This window comes from Cavia porcellus, unplaced genomic scaffold (genome assembly GCF_034190915.1).
Source record: "Cavia porcellus strain 051 isolate PalLab524CR breed Dunkin Hartley unplaced genomic scaffold, mCavPor4.1 scaffold_34, whole genome shotgun sequence".
In the NCBI taxonomy this organism is placed as follows: Eukaryota; Metazoa; Chordata; class Mammalia; order Rodentia; family Caviidae; genus Cavia; species Cavia porcellus.
This window is the reverse complement of record NW_026947517.1, coordinates 12,276,511-12,298,004: the sequence shown is the minus strand read 5'-3', so window position 1 is coordinate 12,298,004 and position 21,494 is coordinate 12,276,511.

Genomic DNA, 21,494 nt, shown 5'->3' with positions numbered 1-21,494 from the left:
AATCAGCCCATTGCCCTTTGTCTCAGTCTCAGCAAAGTCTCTGGACAGGAGCAAAATGCAGACAAACCTTCTGCCAAGCCATAACACACATCATGTGGAGTCCAACAACCAATGCAGTCCTTCTTCCCAACAGAAACCTCCCAAGCCTGGTCTTTACCATCAGGCCCTCTATCAGCCTTCTGGTCTCCTGAGCTCTGACCAGAATACCCTCTACAGAACAGCCTAAGCTGCTCCAGCTCTATGCATCCAGCTGACATGTGCAAACCTTTCCAAACTCTACCCACAAGCCGTTTCCAAAGCCTCTCAAAAAACATGGTCAAGTATAGTCACAGCAAATAACCCTACTCCTGGGTACCAAATTCAGTCTTAATTACTTTTTACGTGTTGCTGGGACAAAATACCTGAAGCCCAATTTGAGAAAGGAAAGGTTTATTTCATACAGTTTTTGCAGGTTTCAGTTCACACTCAGTTGGCTCCAAGGCAGGCAGGTATGGCTGGGCCACAGTTCATGGAGGCTGCAAACAGCAAGCAGGAACCAGCAAAAAGCAAGACATACATTCTTCCTGCCATTGAATTACATCCTGGCTCCAACCCCAATGTGGGTTTAGCACTGACAGCATCAATCCAAGCACTAGGCAATGAACCATCACAAATGCACAATGCAACCGTATGAGGTCTTCAGGACACATACATAAACCATGACAACTACAGCCAGTTACTTACTTCCTATCAAGGTCACTTAGGTCTCCTTAGGAGTTATCTTAGAACCTTGCATAATACCTCATGGCTCTTCTGTCAGTGTCAGCCACTTAGAAGAGTCACAATCATTGCTTGACCTCACTGCTCTCTGTGAAAGGTTGGGAGATTTTTCTCCTGGTGACTCTTCTTAGGCACACCTTGCATTGAAGTTGACTTCCCTCTGTGGTCTCATCATCTTCTTGATGAGACATCCAGGGACTCATTGAATATCTTAGGATGATGTAATCAGAGGTTATTTTATATCATGGGTCTCCACCACCCTTGAAGGGCTGGGGCCAAAATATTGGCAATCCATTTAACCCATCTGTTTCTCTAAGGTTTGGCTTCCAAACCTTAGCTGTCAAACATCCAAAAGAAGGTTTTGGTAACAATAGAGTATATTAGAGTCAGTAAGTTTAACATTAGTATTTTATCTAAACATGAAACAACTTAGTACATTAAATGAATCCTATTTTCTTCTATCCAAGGACACTTTAGCATTTGAATACCTACAGTATTAACAGTTGCATATTTTACATAATATATCAGGAATCAGAACCATACATAGTATTGCATCATGACAATCATGAGATTCTTGTAATAATCTAAATTCCTGTTTTGATATAAAATATCCCTTTTAGTCAATCACCCTTATGTAATACACAAGAATTTTTTTGTGTATTATTGAACAACTTATTGATCTTTAGTTGAATGTGAATCTCACAAGTCTTTGTTATCAGCAAAGGTGTGCACACGAGACAAAAATCTGTTACCATAAGTAATCCCCATTTTACAATCATGGAGTCTTATGCATCCAGAATTATGAATATATGCAATACATCATATAGTTTTTCACAATCAACTGTCATAACCATGTGAAACCTTTATACAGACATCATCAAACCAAAAATATATATTACTTTATTTGATAATGACCAATGTGAACATTTAGGAATACACTTCATAAATTTATTTGAGGTGTCTCCTATAATTCTCTGGAGATCATTGAGATCTCTAATCAATGGACAAAAACTGGTTAAAAATGTTACCAGACAGCTGCTTTCTTATTTATCAATCTGAGCTTGGTCCACCAATCTCACTGCTAAGGGACTTTATTTATTTATCTTTTAAAATTTATTTTTATTTAAATAAAGAAACAACAAAACAGAAAGCAAGCATAAATAGTACATACATTAAAAAAAAGAATTTAACAGTAATAAATCATTAGTTTGTGTTTACATATTGTTCTCTTACAAATAATTGTTCAAGATACAGAAGTGGAACATATAAATGGGAATTCAAACAGGGAGACTGCAAATAGTTCTGTTCAACTATCTAATAAAAACTAAGTAATATGGCACTCAATCCTATACACTTAAACATGTATGTATTTATCCATGTCTTCATTTATGTTGAGTTTAAACAAACCAAAGCAGATTAAAATCACTCTAATTGTAGATTAATAGCATTGCTTGATTTCACATCATGACACTATGGAATCAGCACTGGGTACTGTAGTCCCTTTTTTTCACCTTCAAAGTATTTGTTCATTTCATCATGTGTCATAAGATCAGTTCTTGTAAATTGTTGATAGGTTTTATGGAAGCATGCCTCTTAACATGTGTTACTATCCTTTCTATATTAGAGGGAGAAACAAAACAAAGCAGGACAGAGTGAAACATAATCGTAGAGATACATAAAACTAAAAAGACATATAAAACTGCTGTACAAGGAGTTCTACTTTGGTTACTGTGTTGTCTCTTGTTATCATCAATAAAAATGGCTATATCATCAGATAAAGTATAATTGAATATATCAGTGCATAACAGTATTAACAGAAATAGAACTTTGTAGATAGTGTAGAGCTACGAAAACAGTTATTAATCAAATCAGAATGGGTATTATAGTGAATCATTGCTATTTTCAGTATAGTTGTCTACACTCTGATGATACTATCAACCTAATGGTTTTGAATAAAATAGTCAATAACAAGAAGCAATCAAACAAATCAGATTTAACTAAAATCAGTAATGATATAACAGTATAAGTTATAGAGGGATCTGGTTTAAGTTAACAGGAAATTAAAGATGATTACTGTGGTATATCCTGATATTTTTGGGATAGCTGTCTGTGCCCTCAAATCTAGTGCTTGTATAACAACTGGGATGGAATAAGTTCTATCTAAGCAGAGTGGTACAATTAATATGGGTTTTAATACCTGATACACTTATAGCAGTATCTTCTTCTGTCTTTTTAAAGATTATTCTTCTCATTTCACTCCCCCAGGGTGTACTGTGTATTTCTGGGTCTCCCCAACACCCTTGGTTTTATATTGTGGGGGGGGGCAACCTGCTATTTATCTAAGTGTTTCTGAACTTTCTCACTCCTGGACTTGATCTCTAGTTGTATTTCTTTACTTATTAAAGCCTGTCTTTCCAACCTACCCATAAATACTGGTCCAGTTGCCCCTATTACTCTCTCATTCTGTATCACATCGAGTTCTATTTTCTCAGATTAAATTTTGGTCCAAATACCCTTCTTCAGGTCAATTATAGTTCCTATAAAGAGCATCTTGATAGGCACTATTTCTTGATCCACTCTGCCTGTGATTCTCTTTTTTTTCTTAATTTAGTGTATACAGAACATCTGCATTAGAAATTATATCCAAACTTCTCTGTCTCATTTCTGTTGTTCTATTTTTCTGTCATCAGTTGTCTATTTGTCTTCTTCACTTTGCTTTTTGCTCCATCCTCTCTACCAGTGTTCCTGAAATCCTGGTGATTTTGTATCTCTTTAGAATGTCTTATAGTATTCTCTGTAGGGTTAGATTGGGGGTTGTGAATTCTCCCAGTTCTTGTTTATCTTGGAAGCATCTTGTTTCTCCATTAATTTCTATGAAAATTTTTGAGGATACATCAATCTGGGCTGTAGGTTATTTTCTTTCAGGACTTGGAATGATTCACTCCATTTTCTTCTCGATTTGATGGTTTGTGCCAAGAAGTCTGATGTAATTCTGATGGACTTTCCCTTATAAATGATCTGTTTCTTGTCTCTGACAGCTTTTAATATTCTGTTCTCATATTGGATTTCTGGGATCTTGATTATTATATGCCTATGTGTAGTTCTGTTTTGGTTTAGGTGGCTGGAGTTCTGTATGCTTCATACACCATTGTATCTTTTCCTTTTCCTATGCTTGGGATGTTTTCCTTATTTTTGTGAATAGCCTTAGTAGTTCCTTTGTTTGTACTCCTGCTTTTTCATTCACATTCGTTATTCTTACGTTATACATCCTTTTGTCATCATCTAGCCATTGTATTGTTGCTACTTGTTTCCTTGTTATTTTTAAGAAATTTTTCCTTTCATGATCCCACAGTGCAAACATGTCCTCTAGTTTGGATAATCTACCTTAGTTTCTTGCAATCAATTTTGCCAGCTTTCAAAGGAGTTTTTAAATTCATGGTTGTCTCTTTGAACCAGCTTCCTTTCTTTTATCTTTTCTCTATTTTCCTCATGAAACAGTTCTCCCATTTTTTTTGTTTTCTTCCCTTTTTCCATGTTTTTTTCTTGAGAGCTGCTTAGCATTTCTTAAATTATTCTGTTTATATCTTGCTTTACTCGGTTAAATACTTCACCTTTCAAATTATATATGTGTTCCTGAAGATATTGCTTTATGTCTACTGGGGCTGATATGGCATGTTTGCTGTCCTCATTCTCCTTTGAATTTACCTTTCCTTGATCCATGTTCTCATGATTGTGGAATGGGAACCCTTTCTTGTTGCTTCCTCTTATTTTTTTTTTTTTTTGTTCTTTCCATACAGGTATATATGGGACATCCAGGTTCTTTCTTAGTTGGTTACAGTTTGTCTGAAGTGCTGATTGTATGTTCCTACTCAGTGCAGTGTACTATGTAGATATAAGCCAGGGAAGACTATGCTGGGCCCGCCCCTTTGGATTAATCAGCCTGCTGAAGGCTTCACTGCATTAGGGTGAACTGAACAGGCATGGGAACTGGCACGGGCTAGCCTATTGGTCTCAGTCTCAGGCGTGACACAGGTCAGATGCTCCCCATCAATCCCACTTGAGAAGGGAGAAGCTGACTGAAGTCACTGCAGCCCCTTATTCTGGCCAATTTGCCCCATTCCAGAGTGTCCTCTCTTGTAGCTCTATGGAAGGGGTTTATTCCCCTCACTCACCACAGGTCATTGCAGGGTTCTATGCCAGCTCAGCTTGTCAGTTAAGAGCACCAACTCCAATCCTCAGTGAAAATGCATCTCCAGTGAGATGAAAGTGATGAGATTTTGCATAGTTCCATAAATCTTGGCTGCATGCAATCAAGTGTAAGAGTGGCAGCAATTTCAAGTGGCAGCGCCGAGACTGTAGCTGTTTCAGTAGAAGCACTGGGACTGTATTTTTAAATGGTTTCTCTCAGCTTAATTTGTTCCAGGCTTGGGAGGGTCTGTCTCCCTCTGCCTGGGTCTCACTATGCTGTATTATTTTTGGAATCTAAGTTGACATCTCAGAGAGTCTCTGTAGCCTGCTGTTACCTATCCACCATCTTTTCTCCTCCAGGACTTTGTTTATTCATCCTAATAATTAGTTTCTAAATAATGAGACTATAAATCTGTGATGAATAGCAACATATTGCATTCATATACTCAGTCTTTGTGACATTTCCAGCAGCTGGCAACCAATGTGAATCCATGCTTCACAAATTCACAACCCAAACATATCTTTGATCAAACAATGCAACCTTGGAAAAAGAGAAAAGTTACTGAGCTTAAAATGAAAGGAACAGCTGTTCACAGAGTGGACAAATTGACAAACAGACAGATGATCAGTGTGGATTCAAACAAACACAGAAATCAGCACACAACTTGTCAGGGTCTGTGAGAATATTTAAGTTCCCCAAAGGCCATTTATGTACTTGTACCGTGCCTCTTTGTTAAACTACCTGCCCTCTTAAACCACATGCTCCCAGTCTGGAACACCTGTTCACCTCAAGCATTCCATGCCCTCAGCATGTTTCCCAGATATTCTGTGCCACTTGAGCATGCCTGTATGGGTATTTTTGCTTTCTGCTTTACAGGTATGAACAATCACTAGCTCAGCAACTCCCAGCAACTGCTTAAAAACGGACTGAGCAAACAGGCAACTGATATATGGACAGATTGATAAACATCTTACAAAATCGGAGTGCACTCAAGCATATTCTTAATCAAGGCAAATTACAATACCTTCTTACAAATTTCAAATCTGCACCTATGAATCAACCGGTTGGATTTGCTTTAGACCAACTAGCAGAGATCTTATAAAAAGATCAAAGGCCTGATTCAGGGAGAGTTGGAATTTTGGAATAGCATTTTGTAGCCTGTGATGCCAACTCATTCCATACAGGGCAAACACAGTTAGCAGAAATCCACACAAGACCTTAGCAAAAACACAAAGGATGCCCCTTCCCCAGATCAACAGAGGCATCAGCCCTAGCCCACATGGCTCTTGGGGAGTTTTGTATCATACAAAAGGGTTTGTCAGAGGTATATACTGGCAAGAATGTATTTGAATCAGGGAAGAAAACAGCCTCATTGGGACAGACAACTGACCTAAAGTAAATAGCACCATGAAGAGAATAGTAAAACCTGTGCAGGAAGTGCATTTTTCTTTTTTAATTGTTTAAAGAGTAGAGATATTCTTTTCTTATTTTTTATTAAAATAGACTAATCAAAACAGAAAACAGGTAGAAAAGATATATGCTTTCAAAGACAAACTAAACTATAAGAAATCACTGGTTGTTTACATATTGTCATCTTACAAATAAGTGTTCAAAATACAAGAGTGGATTATACAAAGTGGGGATTCACATGATTCTCCATTATGTGGCCTTGAAGCCTTACAAAGTTTTCACTTATTAATTGGAATGGCTTTATTCTGGGATGCTTGATATGGAAATATTTGAAGCTATAGTATATGAAATTATATTCAAATATTTCAAGGAAAAAGACAGACACTATGGTAACTACTATTAAGTAGGGTTATTTGTGCTGAAGCACTAGGTTGCTGAAACTGTCATTCTTTGACCTGTATTGTTATGTTGTTATGTCCTCTTTTATCTCAATCTCTCCCTTATTAATTAAAAAAATTATTTAGTTATTTGTTATGATTTTTTATTTAAGGGGAAAATTTTAAAAAAATTAGCAGGATATATTATAGTAACATTTTTGATTTCCTATTAACTTGATTTGAAGTCCTGTAACACTCCCACTATGTTGTTTTGACTGATTAGACTCTTTTCCATTCTGTATGATAATATCAAGTTTAAGGGTATAGTCAACTACTTAGAAGCTAATAAGATTCACTAAGATATCCATTCTGATTTGACTATTATCTCCTTTGGAAGTCCTGTAATGTTTAAAATGTTTAGGTTTTATTGGTCTTATTCTCTACCGTTTAGTTCAACTTTATAATACCTAATGAGATATACAATTCTTGTTAAGGAAGCAAGAGGCATTATGGTAACAATTGTTGATAACCTTGTACTCTGTTTTTACAGCATGTGCTATGGCTATACTTGGTTTTGACTCACAGCTTTGTTTTGCCATATTTGACTTTATTCTCTTCCAAAAAATGTAATAAGAACTAAGGAGTAATAAAACCCAAAATGTGTAAATTGTGTTGTAAAACAGAGTTGGAAAAAAGTGCTCTAAAGGATACAACTGCAAGTGTGTTTAGGGGTGTTAAATAGATGACCATATTAATGTTTTTTTTTGGATCATTGAAGACAACTGTTTACAGTCTCACCGTTTGAATGTCCACTTTGTATGCGTTGATACTGTGACTTGAGCAACTATCTCTAAGATGATAATGTGTAATCTATTAACTGGTGATTACTTATTTTTTTTTTGTAGTCTGCATTACTTGTACCTTACACCAGTTTGTTTTGTTTTTCTCTTTTTCCTTTTAAATAAAATTTTTTTTAAAAAGTTGAGAATCAAAGAGCAATGGATTAAAATCATGACTGTGCACTTGCAAGGCAGGCATTCATACCACTGAGCTAATTCTACAGCCTTGTGTTTGCAGAGGAAACAGCAGAGGACAGCAAAAAGGAAAAGTAAGCCTTGGTAAGTAGCAAAATAGTAGTGATTAAATCAATTCTAAGGACTATAGGTGTTCCAGTACATCTCAAGAGATGAGAGGGAATAGCATTGCCCATGGAAATAAAATATCACCATGTTAGTGAAGTAAAAGAGAAACATCAGCTCCAGTAGCAAACATGAAAAGGAATGGTTGTCAATAGTTAAAGGGAGGCTTTGGCATGCATCTCCTATGGGAATAGCAGCAGACACCAAATTGCAGTCAAATCCTTGATTTCCCCAACTAACATGACAAGCTTTAGAGGAGACATAACACAGAACAGTTAGTTGAGCTACAGATTCAGAAACTTTTAGTTGAATGGGTAAGAGGGATCACAATTGAATCAACAATATGCCTGTATAAGCAGCATCAATGACATCAGGAATCACAAAAGTGGACATTTTTGATGCATGCGAAGAGGAAAGAACCAGGCCAGCTGTCCCAGGAGGTAGGGGATCATGAAAAGTAGTAGGGACCTTATAAAACTTACCAGGGATTTCCAAAGTAGTGTCAGGTTTCATAGAAACGTCTTTCAAATCATCTTTGTAGTCTGGGTTTGCATTTTTTATGTTGATTGAGTTCAGATAGGTATACACTGCTATCATAATTATTTTTGGGAACTCAGGTTGTGCATCCTACATTTTTCTTCACATCAGAACATCAGTAAAAGACTTGAGAGACTTTCAAATTATTTTCCAATGAAAAATTCCTGCCTCTGTGAGTGCATCCTTTAGTGAAATTTAGGTACACAGAGGCCAGACAGCATAGGTTGCAAAGGCTCATGTTCAGGTGACTGACAGCACCATGCAGGTTCCTAACACACCTACTTCTTGCCCATGCAACACACAATGTAATGGATTGATAGTTCTGGAGAAGCTATCAACAGTCCTGAAAATCAAGCTATTGATATAGCTGAGTTTCTCTCCAAGAGAAAAATGACATATAACATTAGGTAACTAAAGAAATTTCTCCTGTCTCAAAAATGTCACATCTTATCTTTCCCATCTGTTATAGTCAGGGTTGGCGAGGAAAGAGACTTAACATGGAACTTATAATTGATAAGATAATTTAAAAATATTTATCACAGAATGTCAGATTTAGAGAGATGTAGAGCTTTTCAGATACTAGAGACCAAAAAATCCAACTGAGTACTTGAATGCTATGACAATATCCAGCACAAGTACAGCTGAAGAATTTGGGTCCATGGCAAGGACAATCAAAAGTTTACCTGGAGACTTAGAGGCACTTACAATGTGTCATGAAAATCTCTGTTAAGGTAGTACATGAGGAAGGCTCAAAGTTCAGTGTTGGAAGCTAGACACTCTGTTCCTTTGGTTATAGAATCTATGCCACAAAGTTGAGTAATCATTACTGGAGCCAAGGCATGAAGCTCAAGATAAGAGCCAGAGATCCACAAAAGAGAACAGTAGCCATGCACAGCAATAATGAGGACCTGAGCTGCTTTGATGATGATGATGATGATGGCTGAGTTCATATCTGGAAAACCAGTGCTACCAGCTTCTCCATGAGAATCAACATCCCAGCTCCTTTCCCTCTTGTTCTCTTTAATGCTGTTTTAAACAATCCACCAATGGATATTCTGTCCCAAAACCATAATGACTTCATTCACTGGGTAATCCAAGTTGACCATTACTAAGCAGGCCACAGCACCAGAGCAGTTCTTTAGATACTTAAAATCAAAACAGGCTTTATATCACTTCATGTATTAAAGTGGTCATCCTGTCTGCTTCACATAAACAACAGTGAGAAAACCTGAGGCTCATTCTAATGAAATAATCAGGAACACAAACCTTCACAAAGTAGTCTTCACGTCTGCTTTGACAAACCTCTTGCTGGAACTATGTGATATGTTTCTATCTGTGTATCCTACACACTACATAACTGTGCACATTTGAATGAAACTATAGTCAGGGTAATTGACCCTCTGATTATCCACGAAAATTTTAAAAATATTTTCTAAGGAATGTATAAAAAGAAACAGTTATGTACACCTATGTTTCATTGCAGTACACTAACAGCACTGAACCCAGGAGAGAATGTCACGAGGCTGGTGGTATGCACATCACCACCTCAACAAGGCCGAGGGATCTCCAGATGCTGGAGGTAAAATAGTGGAAATACTTTAACAACAAAAACAGTTGAAGTAAAATATACTGAATACCCTGAATATACCAAATCTAAACTAGGCCTGGTGGCTGCTGCGTGGAGCCCATTACTTGAGACACTGAGGAAGGAGACTTGTTGAGACCACTCTGGTTTATAAAGTGATCTCAAAGCCAGCCTGGACTTCATAGCAACATTCTTTCTCAAAAAGATAAATATATCAAATCTAATGAACATAATAGTGTACTAGTGATTGCCTTGTGACATTAGCATGACTATCATGTTTATACTGACCTATAGTCTACTAGGAAAACCTAACTTACAGTCCATTTCACAATAAAATATCACACCATTTACCAAATGGAGAACACTGGTGAGTATTTATTGTTCATCATTGATATTTGGTGGTGATAGAGCAGTGCATGCTGTGGCTCTCCACAGAAAAATGGCTATTGCTGTAGTAACAGAAATATGCATACATCACTGCAATATGTCCCTAACTCTTTGGGGAAGAAACCCACTAAAGGAAGCACTGCACTAATGAGAATTCCTAATTTTAGTCTTTTGAATACTTTAAAAACTGACTTCAGTAGTACTTAAACTACTTACCTACATTTCCACCAACAAGGTTAAATAGTTTCTTTACTCCTGCAGTCTCATGTACGTTCCTTAGGTCTTGTGGTGATTTGTTTTCTCTGCAATGAAATTATGTCCCTATTTGAATTTCTCTATTGGGCAAAAGTGCTCAATAGTTCTTCAGGTATTTCTTGGCAAGTTGTACACATGCTGAAAAATGTGTGTTCCTCTCACGTTTTTATTGGTTTTACATATTAGCTATCAGAGAGTAACAGGTAGAATTTCTCTCATTCTGTAGTTTATTTCATCATTTTGTTTGACTTTTTTGTGGCTTCTATGTTTATTCAGGAGGATTAAAATCTTACAAAGTCATTTTTGCTTGTTTTGTCACCTTATCTTATTTTCCACACAAAATAGCAGCAGTAGCATTTAAAAAAATGTTTTTAATACCTCTACATTCAGAACATGGAATGCCTGGCTCTTTCATATTTCACTATGTTTTACTCTAATAGAGGCATATTTGAAAGTGCTGCACAAATTATGATAAAAAGTACAATTCCTGAGTGAAAGAAAAATCACAATTTGCAGTAGTGATTCTTTTGTTCTACCATACATTTTTATTCTTGACCTCAACTTACTTGTTTCCTTAAACTTCAAATGCAGGCATAAAAACAACTGCTTCACACTCTGCTAAATCGTCTAGTAGTTGCCATCCAAAGTCAGCTTCAAAGCCATGATCATCCCATCTCATTCTCTCCTGATGCTGGGACTAAAGAAATCACCATTAGGCAATCTTTATAGGTAACTCCTTATCAGTGCAATTATTTAAATACAAAATGATCAGAAATTGCATACCTTTTCTTAGTTTTTATAAAATAACAATATAAAAGTGACAATTCTACTATCCTCAATACAAGAATGAATGGGTTAAATTGACAACTGCCTCAATGATGCTCAAGATGGTCACTGCATAAACAAATGGACGTCCCAAGTGATTCTTGGGGATAACTGCTAGGTGGACAAGTGATAAAAGGACAACTATTGATGTGTAATTGTGAGTATTAAAAAATGTTGACGCTGGGGAGGAAAGGGAGGTGATCTAAAGCATTAAGCTATATCTGCAGAACTTGAAGATATATTTTGAGACAGGGTCACACTAATTGTGTAGGTTAGACTCAAATTCCTCTTCCATTAATTTAAGCTCCATTAGGTGCTAGGATTACAAGCATGCATCAACAAAACCAGCAAGATTTACTTGCATGATAAAATGAGAAAGTGCATGTACTCAGGATATATGTCTTACAGATTCAGTCCTGTATTATTAGCTGTAATACAAACTCCAAATTTTCCCATTGATGGTAAGCAGAAATATGCTGCAGAGAATCTGGCCACATGCTGTAGTAATATAGGCTGACATTGTACTTTACAGTGTCTTTTACTTTATGAAGTATGTCAGGTAATTCAGGTACAAAATAGATATAGTTTTAGTGGTGATTACACAACAGGTGAGTAATGTATTCTTCCAAGGGTAATTGAGACGTGGGCAAGCTATCTTCACTGGATTAGGGGTATTTAATGAAATGTTCACCTGTGTTTTCATGACACCACATTTTTTCAAAACATAATACCATTGGAACCTAAGCAGATTTTCAATTCAACAACACTGCATTAAACAGTTAACAAGTTACATTAATGTTAAAATGGAAGTGAAAACCACAGGCCACAGGAAACCAACTGGGACTCATGGCCCAGTGTATGTGTTTAAAGATAATCAGCACACGCCATAAACATCAGGCACTGGTCCTTATAAATAAAGAGGTATGTCACTGTATAAATTCACAATTCAGTAAAACAAAACACAATCTGAATCTTAATTTAGCAAATTTACTTTTTACTGTGTTGACAGCTCAAAATTTAGGTTTCCCTTCGTGCCATTACTTCAGTGATTTAGGAAAAAGCTGTAATAATTATAAAATATATAATGCATTCACAGCATCAAGGAATAAAATAAAGGCATTTGCATGATACATCCAATAGCAACGTTTTCCCCCCAAACAACTCCACATTTAAGAAAAATTGATTTCAAAGTATGGTTACTCATAAATCATGCCAAATTTTATAATTTCTGGAGATATTAATGTATTTTGTGATGTGCCATTGGAGACAAGTTATGGTTCTGTCAGTATGAGGAAATCAGATATTCACAGTGGTATGGTTTACTTTGGTACATATGGGGAAACATTACTAGCAAAGTAAAGATGCAATATAAACATAAGAGGTAAAATTCTGATGGTTAGAAAAACAACAGTTTAGTTAAATGACAAATATTGGCACCACTGAAAAAGAAAATCAGGCAACATAATGTACATGGTATGATGTTCAGTGATGTTAGGGAATCAGCAGAAATCTTGTCTCGACACAACATCGAAAACATAACATTCATTAATGTGTAAGTTATGTGAAAAGATACAACTTTGTGAAAACCACATGCTCTGAGCCTTATAACTGTATATCTTAATGCCAAGTATTGCATCCACTTCAGAAACATCATTTATGAAAGAGAAAATGAGAGAGAAAATGAAGCATGGGCATCAAAACATTAAAGCAAATGCAGTGTTAAAATTACAATTCACCAAAAAATAAGTGACTAGACTAATTAATAGTATTGCTCAATTTTATATCACAATGCTACAGAATTTGCACTGGGTTTCTTAGTGTCTCTTCTTCAGAGCATCTGTTCATTACATCGTTCATTACATCGTATAATTTGTTCCCATAAATAGGCTAGAGATTCTTCCCAGGTATGAATCTCTATGTGTATATCAATCCTTTCTTTATTATGGGGAAAAACAGATCAAAATAAGACACAAAGCAAATTTGTATAAAATCATGATATGAAAAAGACATATAAGACCACAATATTAGGTGATGTACAGTATTTACTATGCTTTCTCTTGTTATTATCAATAGAATTGTCCACACTATCAAGCATTATATAGTTAACCATAATATTGCATAGCTATTTTTATAAAAACAACTTTGAAGACATTGTAAGATGTGAAGGCAGTTAGTAATCTAACCTGGAATGGATATTTTTTATTTATTTATTTTTTGGTGCTGGGGATCAAACTCATGATCTCACACTTGCCAGGCTGGTGCTTAAGCCACTGATGTAAATCCCCAGCCTCCAATGCATATCTTTTACATCTTGTCATCTTCAGAGTAGTTGCCTCTATTCTTAGACTTGATACCAGCAAGCATGCCAAATGTGAATAAAATCAGTCAAGCCAAATAGCATTCAGACAAACCAGCTTCAAATAAGATGAGTCATAGTAATACAATGTAAGTAATATAGGGTTTCAGTTTAAGTTAATAGGAAATTAAGTATAGTTACCATGGTATAACCTGATATTTTTGGGTTATATGTCTGTGCCCTCAAATCTAATATGAGTAGACAGACAAGAACAAAATATAATCACACTAAGCATACCAATAAGACTACTATAGCTTTTAAATCCTGATACACTTTTAACAATGTCCTCTGCCTTCCTTTTGTAGGCAATTCCTCACCTTTCTCCTTCTCAGCATACTATTATTCACTGTTCAGAGTGATAATAGTTCTCATGCTTTCTGTCTGTGTCCCCCAGCCCTCATAAATTTGAATTGTGCATCTGTTATTGGTTCAGTGTCTAGTGCTTGGATTGATCGTGTCAGTGGTCCATCCACAAAGGGGTGGAGCCAGGATGTGATGTAATGGCTGGAAGGTGTCTCTTTATCTTTGCTGGTTTGAGGTTGCTGTTGGCAGCTGCCCACATGTCGTGGACCCTAGAGTGTACTGAAACCTCAAAGAACTGTACAAAATAAACCTTTCCTTTCCCAACTTTGGGCTTCAGGTGTTTTGTCTCAGTGACGAGTAAAAAGTAACTAAGACAGTAGTCTAGTCTCATATGTTGAATTTCAGCATACATAAAGATAAAGACAGCTACTACGAAGAGAGTGAAAGACCTTATTGTAATTATTAACAACTTCTCCAAAAGTAGTTCTTGAAGGCCAAAAAAGCCTCCATCATCCTGTAATTATTTGATTAGTTCTATAATGTTCAGTATATATTCAGTGTGTGTGAAGATGGGAACAACTATTTAAAAGAAACTAGAGACAGTAAGATAAACAGTGAACATCTCCAGTGGACTTGCTTTGAAATCTGTGTTTCTTTAACTTGTTTTTTTATGAACTGTTCTGTACTGTTTTGTCATGTTTAATCTTACCCTCTTTAAGATTAAAAAATAAGTATGTAGGACAGATAAGCATATTACTAAGTTTTTATTGGATCATTGAGCAGAACTGTTCACAGTGTAATTATTTGAATGCAGCTTTGTATGCTTTAATTTTTTAACTTGAGCAACTATTTCTAAGATGACAATATGTAACTTATCAACTAGTGATTTCTTGTCAATTTTTTTGAAATTCTGTGTTATTTCTACCTTTTTTCTGTTTTTTCTCTTTAAATAAAACACATTACAATTTTCCAAAAAATATGAAAATTAAGTTTTAAAGACAAACCATTAAGTACATAGATACTGTTTTGCATTAAGAACTGGTGGTCAACTTAATGTCAGCTGGATTACATCAGCATGGCATTGAGCAAAGATGTTCCACCTGAGGTAAGTTGCCAGGATAAATACGAGGAGAAGAAGGGTGGTGATGAGGGTTGAGGCATTAAGGAAGCATTGTGGGTTGTCCTACGAGTTGCTGTCTGAGCTGTTGGTTCTCCTGAAGAAGCCTTGGTCATCACATTGAGCATTGCTTCTTGGCTAGGAAGGGCTTGGATGGGAAGACTTGTGCTGCTTGGTCTCCAGAATGAGCTCATCACGCTGCTTCCAGGCATGTACTCGACTGTGCTTCTCATTGGAGGAGCTCCGGGCCTCTGTGTCACTGAGGGCGGCTGTGGTGCCTTTCAGAATAGACCTGTTCCTTGTTGTGAGTGTGACTTCTCAGCTCCAGCATAGAACACTCATCCCACTAGCACAGCTCCATCATCCAGCTGGCATAGACTTTCTAGCTTCCGCCACTGACCCTTGAGTCTTTCCAGCAAGAATCCATAAAAGACACTCCATGAATCCTTCTTGTGTGCTCTGGACCTCCAGTTGGACTAATATTAGGCATTGTCCTGAGCTCTGGATTTTTATCTGGACTCATGTGGGACATTGCTGTGGGGTTTAGGCTCTTGACTAAATAATCTATGTCTTTGGTGTTGTGGATAGACTTCCTGCAGTTTCCTGTGTTAACTCCCGGTGACTATTATAAAAATAATATTATAAACATTTGTCTTGATCCAAGTGTTCTCTGTGCACACCCCTGACTACAACAGTAACTATCCATACTTGAAAATGAAAAGCACATTTCAGTTTAACATGTTTAATTACAAGATGCCATGTTGAAGCACAAAGACACTTTAAAAAATCTAGAGAGGTATAAGTGATTAACTGAAAACCTTACAACATGTGCACTTGAGGATAGCTCCACCTCAGATTTGTCATTTCTGGAAAATTTGTGATTATTTCTTCAGGTCTCCTAGGGATTTTTAAAGTAAACTTAGATCTAAATTGTCTGACCAGTGACACTTTTAATAGGTATTTAATGACAAATATGGATTGCTAATATATCACACATTGCTAATCCACATAGGATCTTAGCCCAGTGAGCTCTTTCAGATATGTAACAATGACCATGTGTGCTGAGAGGATTCCCATAACACATAGGATTTATCTCTTGTGTGAGTTTCTTCATGTAAGTGAAATACATGGCTCTGGCTGCTGAAAGTGTCTCCACTTGCTTACATAGCCAGTGGTTCTTCCCAGTGTGAATTCTTTCACATGTTTTGCAGTGACTGTATACATTAAAAGCTTGCCACATTGTTATATACATAGGGTTTCTCACCAGTGTGAAGTCATTGATGTCTTTTAAAATATCCACATGTGGTGAAAGCTTTCTCATGTTCTTCACATACATAGGGTTTCTCAACAGTGTAAATTTTTTCATGTATTGGAAGATGAGTGTTTCTGCTGAAACATTTCCCACATTCCTTACATATATAACTTTTCTTCCCAGTGTGAAGATTTCATGCATTATGCAATATGTACATGTGCTTAAACCATTCTCACGATGCTTATATACACTGGATTAGTCTTGAGTGTGAACTTTCGTGTTGCTTACAATGTCCATGTAGGGTAAAAACTTTCCCACATTGCTTACACACATAGGGTTTCTCTCCAGTGTGAATTCTTTCATGTTCCTTACAATGTCCGTGTTTGGTAAAAGCATTCCCACATTGTTACATACATAGTGTTTATCTCCAGTGTGAGTTCTTTCATGTTGTTTATACCCTCCACATGTGGTAAAACGTTTCCCAAAGTCTTTACATACATAGGGTTTCTCTCCAGTGTGAATTCTATCATGTTGCTTACAATTTCCAGGTTGGGTGAAACATTTTCCACATTGCTTACATACATAGGGTTTCTCTCCAGTGTGAATTCTTTCATGTGTTTGACAATGAATGTTACTGCTAAATGCTTTCCCACATTTCTTACATATATACAATTTCTGCCTGTGAAGTTTTTCATGGATTACACAATAAGTACATGTGCTGAAAGCTTTCTGACAGTGCTTGCATTTATAACGTTTGTCTCCAGAGTGAAGACTTTCATGTGCTTAACAATATGTACATGTTGTAAAAGCTTTCCCACACTCCTTACATATGTAGGGTCTCTCTCCTCTGTGAATGCTTTCGTGTTTCTTACAAATTCCATGTGTGGTAAAACCTTTCCCGCATTGCTTGCATACATAGGGTTTCCCTCCACTGCAATATTTTTTATGGACCTGAACTTTGTTGTGTGTTTCTGTTTCTTTCACATTCAAATTACCTTCTGCAGTACAAAGGAATACTTCTTTACACTGATTCCAAGGTATATGTCCATAGGATTTTCCTAGCTTTTCATTTCTGTAAAGAAAAAAAAATCACATATAGGATCGATAACCATATTACTAAGTTTTTGTTGGAGAGTTGAACAAAACTGTTAGCAGTCTCACTGTTTGAATCCCCACTTCATATGTTTCACTTTTGTATCTTGATTAACTATTTCTATGAGCACATAAGAAATCATCGACTAGTTATTTCTTACCATTTATTTTCACTTTGAAAGTAGCATTATTTCTACTTATTTTGTTTTGTTTAGTCTTTCCTTACATAAAATTAAAAAAAATCACAATGAAATGGGTCTCTGTGTTAATGACTACGTTAAAATGAAGTTCTGCTTTTAATGCTTGCTAAGAAATTTTGACAATGAAGCAACAGAATGGCCTTGTTAAATATGTTGAAAACAACCATTCCCAAAACACGAATACACATTTGGAAATCTTAAAATTTGGTACCTTTTGAAATGCAGAATATTTAGCTTCACTTTGGGCATGGGTATATATGTGTATCACAGAGAAATCATTCTGATACATTTCTCAATCATAGTCTCCCTTCTGTCCTTAACCCGTAATTCCCATTTCCATACAGCCAGTGTTACCTTTCTCTATCAACCCTCTTTCATTTCATTCTACAATTAATATTTTGGTTTCTCATCTAAAAGAAACCCTGTGGCCTTTTAGGCTTTATATCTGAGCTATTTCACTGAATTGATGGGAAAAAGACTCACGCATTTCTTACCATAAATGACATTATATTATTTATTTTTTGACATTATATAACACGTTTTTATTTTTCCATGCTGGGAATGAACAACAGGTATTAGTATAAAATCTATAGCTTTTTAAATCTGTTTTAAGAGATTTTCACTGATTATTAAGCTTTGAAGTTTGAACTTGAATTTGCAATTCTGCAAAATCTGATTCATAGGGTGCTGGGTTTACAAGAATGCAGAATCACAGAGAGTCTATTAACACTTTCCTTCTCCACAAATCCAGTTATAGATTGCTAAGCTGCTTCAAGGCTTGGTCTCTTATAACGTGATCTGCTTTGTATATGAGTAAGCATCTGTATTTTATGTGGATTTTGAGTTTTAAAATATATATCCAGGACAAGTATAAGGGGATCAACTTCTAGAGATAACTGCATATTGATATTCAGAATGAATGCACTTAACATTCCACCAGCCTACTTAGAATTTTAATCAGAATGGCTGATTGTCTATAGCATGGCTTGGAAACATGAGCACTCAGTTTTATTTCAAATTCTATTGCAATCTTAGCAATTGTTAAAGAATGTGTTGTATTTGCAACCATATATGGATAGAAAAAATGGAGGCAGAATGTCATAACTCAAAGTGTATGCATTTTGCACACATCTATATGCAATGTCATATATTTTTATGATTTAATTCCCTCATTATACATACCCTGGCTTATACATCTTGGGAGAATATTACTGACATTAAATTGAATGGTGCCTCATTTCTTTGACTGTCATTTTTCTGCTCACAAACTAATTACTCAGGAACATTCCTTCCCCTTGTGAGTGTGATTTACCTTAAGTATCTCCAGTAAATTTTGCTTTCTTTTTCAGCTTCCTGGATATCCTGAAGTCTTCCTGAATTGAAGACATAGAAATACCTGGATTGATTAGAGTAATAAATACAAATTAATAGATTTTTTTAGATTTATGATATAATGTGACTAGGTCTGAGCTATTTTTCAAAATATTTTCACATTCCTTTTAATGGAACAGCAGTGATGAGCAACAAACATTCTAACAACATGAGTGACAAAAAGATGTCATGCTTACCTATCACAGTCAAGTTCTTAAAGATTTCGCCCATCACATCTCTGTAGAGGTTTGTTTGGGATGTACTCAGCAAAGTTCACTCCTCATTGCTGAAGTTCACAGCCACATCCTCAAAGGTCACCACCTCCTAAAGGATCATACATATATTCCGCAAAGAAAGTTGAGAACCCAGGTTTAAATTCTCTCCTACAGATCTGAATCAAAAGAAAATGTGGTGGTCTATATCTATAATCCCAGCACTCACAAGGCTGAGACAGGGGGGCTTTGGTGAGGTCAGGAGAATTCTAGGCTCCATACAGGGTACAAATCCAGCTGATATACATACAGAATGCTTGTCTCTATAAAACAAAACTAACCTAAACAAATAACACCAAACAGAACAGCTGAATGGAGACTGATTCATTCAAATCTTAATTCCATGTCTGGGTCATTAATTGTATGAATATACAAACTTTTGGAGACAGCAAGTTTGATGCTAGATTGCAACTCACTGCTAATTTAAGAGCCAAATAGGAGCACTGATTCTTGTGCTCAGTCACTGCAAGATTCCCTGTGTACTGTCTCTAAAGCAGAGCTCACAGTGAGAAGCCTGAAGGACCAGCATCCACTAAGTACAAAGGGAGATAAATATCTCATCAATCAACTGGGAAACCAAGCAAGCACATCCCCTCCCTGTTAAGTTGTGGCAGTCTGGCATAATGCAGCCCTTCCAGGGGGAGAACCATCAGCAGCTAATAAGATCCATGCCATATTGGAACTTAGGACACTGGGAAGACAAGCAAGCACCTGCCATCCCTGGTAAGCAGTGGTGGTTTGGCACACTGTGGTCCTTTAGGGGGAGAACCAACAGCAGCTCCTGAGATCCACGCCATTTTGGAACTTAGGACACTGTGAAACCAAACAACCAGCCTGCCTCCCTGCTAAGCATTAGTGAACCTACTGATTCACAGCCTAGAATCAAACATCCCACTTCCCCTACCCCTCTTCTCCTATCATCCTCCTGTTAGCAAATGGGAACCAGAAAAATGAGCATCTCCTGGGAAGTTGACCAAAGCAAATAAGGGGGACTTCCTTCTACTATCTCTTGGAAGGCAAATATTTTTATTACTATTTTGCTCCATTTTGAATAATGGCACTGCTCTATTCAATATCTTGTTTTGATAAGTTCTATAATGCTCTGTATTTCATCTCATTTGGATATATGTGATTGAAAGAACAACTATTATAAAGATAATGAAATATACTGTGATACCTATTTTTATTATCCCACTAACCTGCCATGAAATTCTGTACCAATTTCACTGTATAATCTTAGGTGGCCTTATTCTGTCTTGTTCTATTGTATTTTACCACTTTCAAAATTAAAAAAAAATAAAAATATCTCATCAATCCTTTGATAGACTACAGATGATGTCTCTTCAAATCTCATTTGAGTACTTTGTTCTTAATATAATTAAGAAATATTTTGAAATACAAATTTGGTTTCAAGACAAATGATAAGCAAATTCATGCCTATCCTAAGGATTGATATTCTAAATAGTTCCACAGCCCTCTGAGGAAGTCAGGAGTCACCATTCAAAGAAATGTATCCTTATCTAATAAGCTAACATTCTAAATAGTTCCTATCATCCTGATCAACTCAGGAGTCACCCTCCCAAACCCCTGAGGGAAGAGTCACAGCTGCCTAAGAATGCGTGCTTTCTTTGTGACTCTATTCCCTCTTTGTTCCCAATTTAATCAACTTTACCTGAACTTATAATCTTATTGGGTACCATAGCTCTGTCCCATCTTATGCCCATCTGCATTGTGAGTTCCTAGTTTTCTCCAACTTAAATTCATTTCCCCAGATGATTTTACTCTATAACGTCCCTAGAAAGAACAATGTTTGGCAACCTGCTCAGAAACCCTTCTCTCTCTCAAGCAGCTTTATTTCTATCAATAAGTGTATTTTTCCCTTAATCTCTTTTGTTCCTAAAATTCATTCTTTGACCTTGAAGAACATGAACTCATATCAGACATAGTAGACCGGGAGATTTATTCCCCTATGGCAATATCAGTACAAATTTTTCTCTTTCTTGAAGTCAGAGAAATCAGTAGTAGTTTGTATTTTACAATGTTGATGTCACCATTCCAGTGATACTTG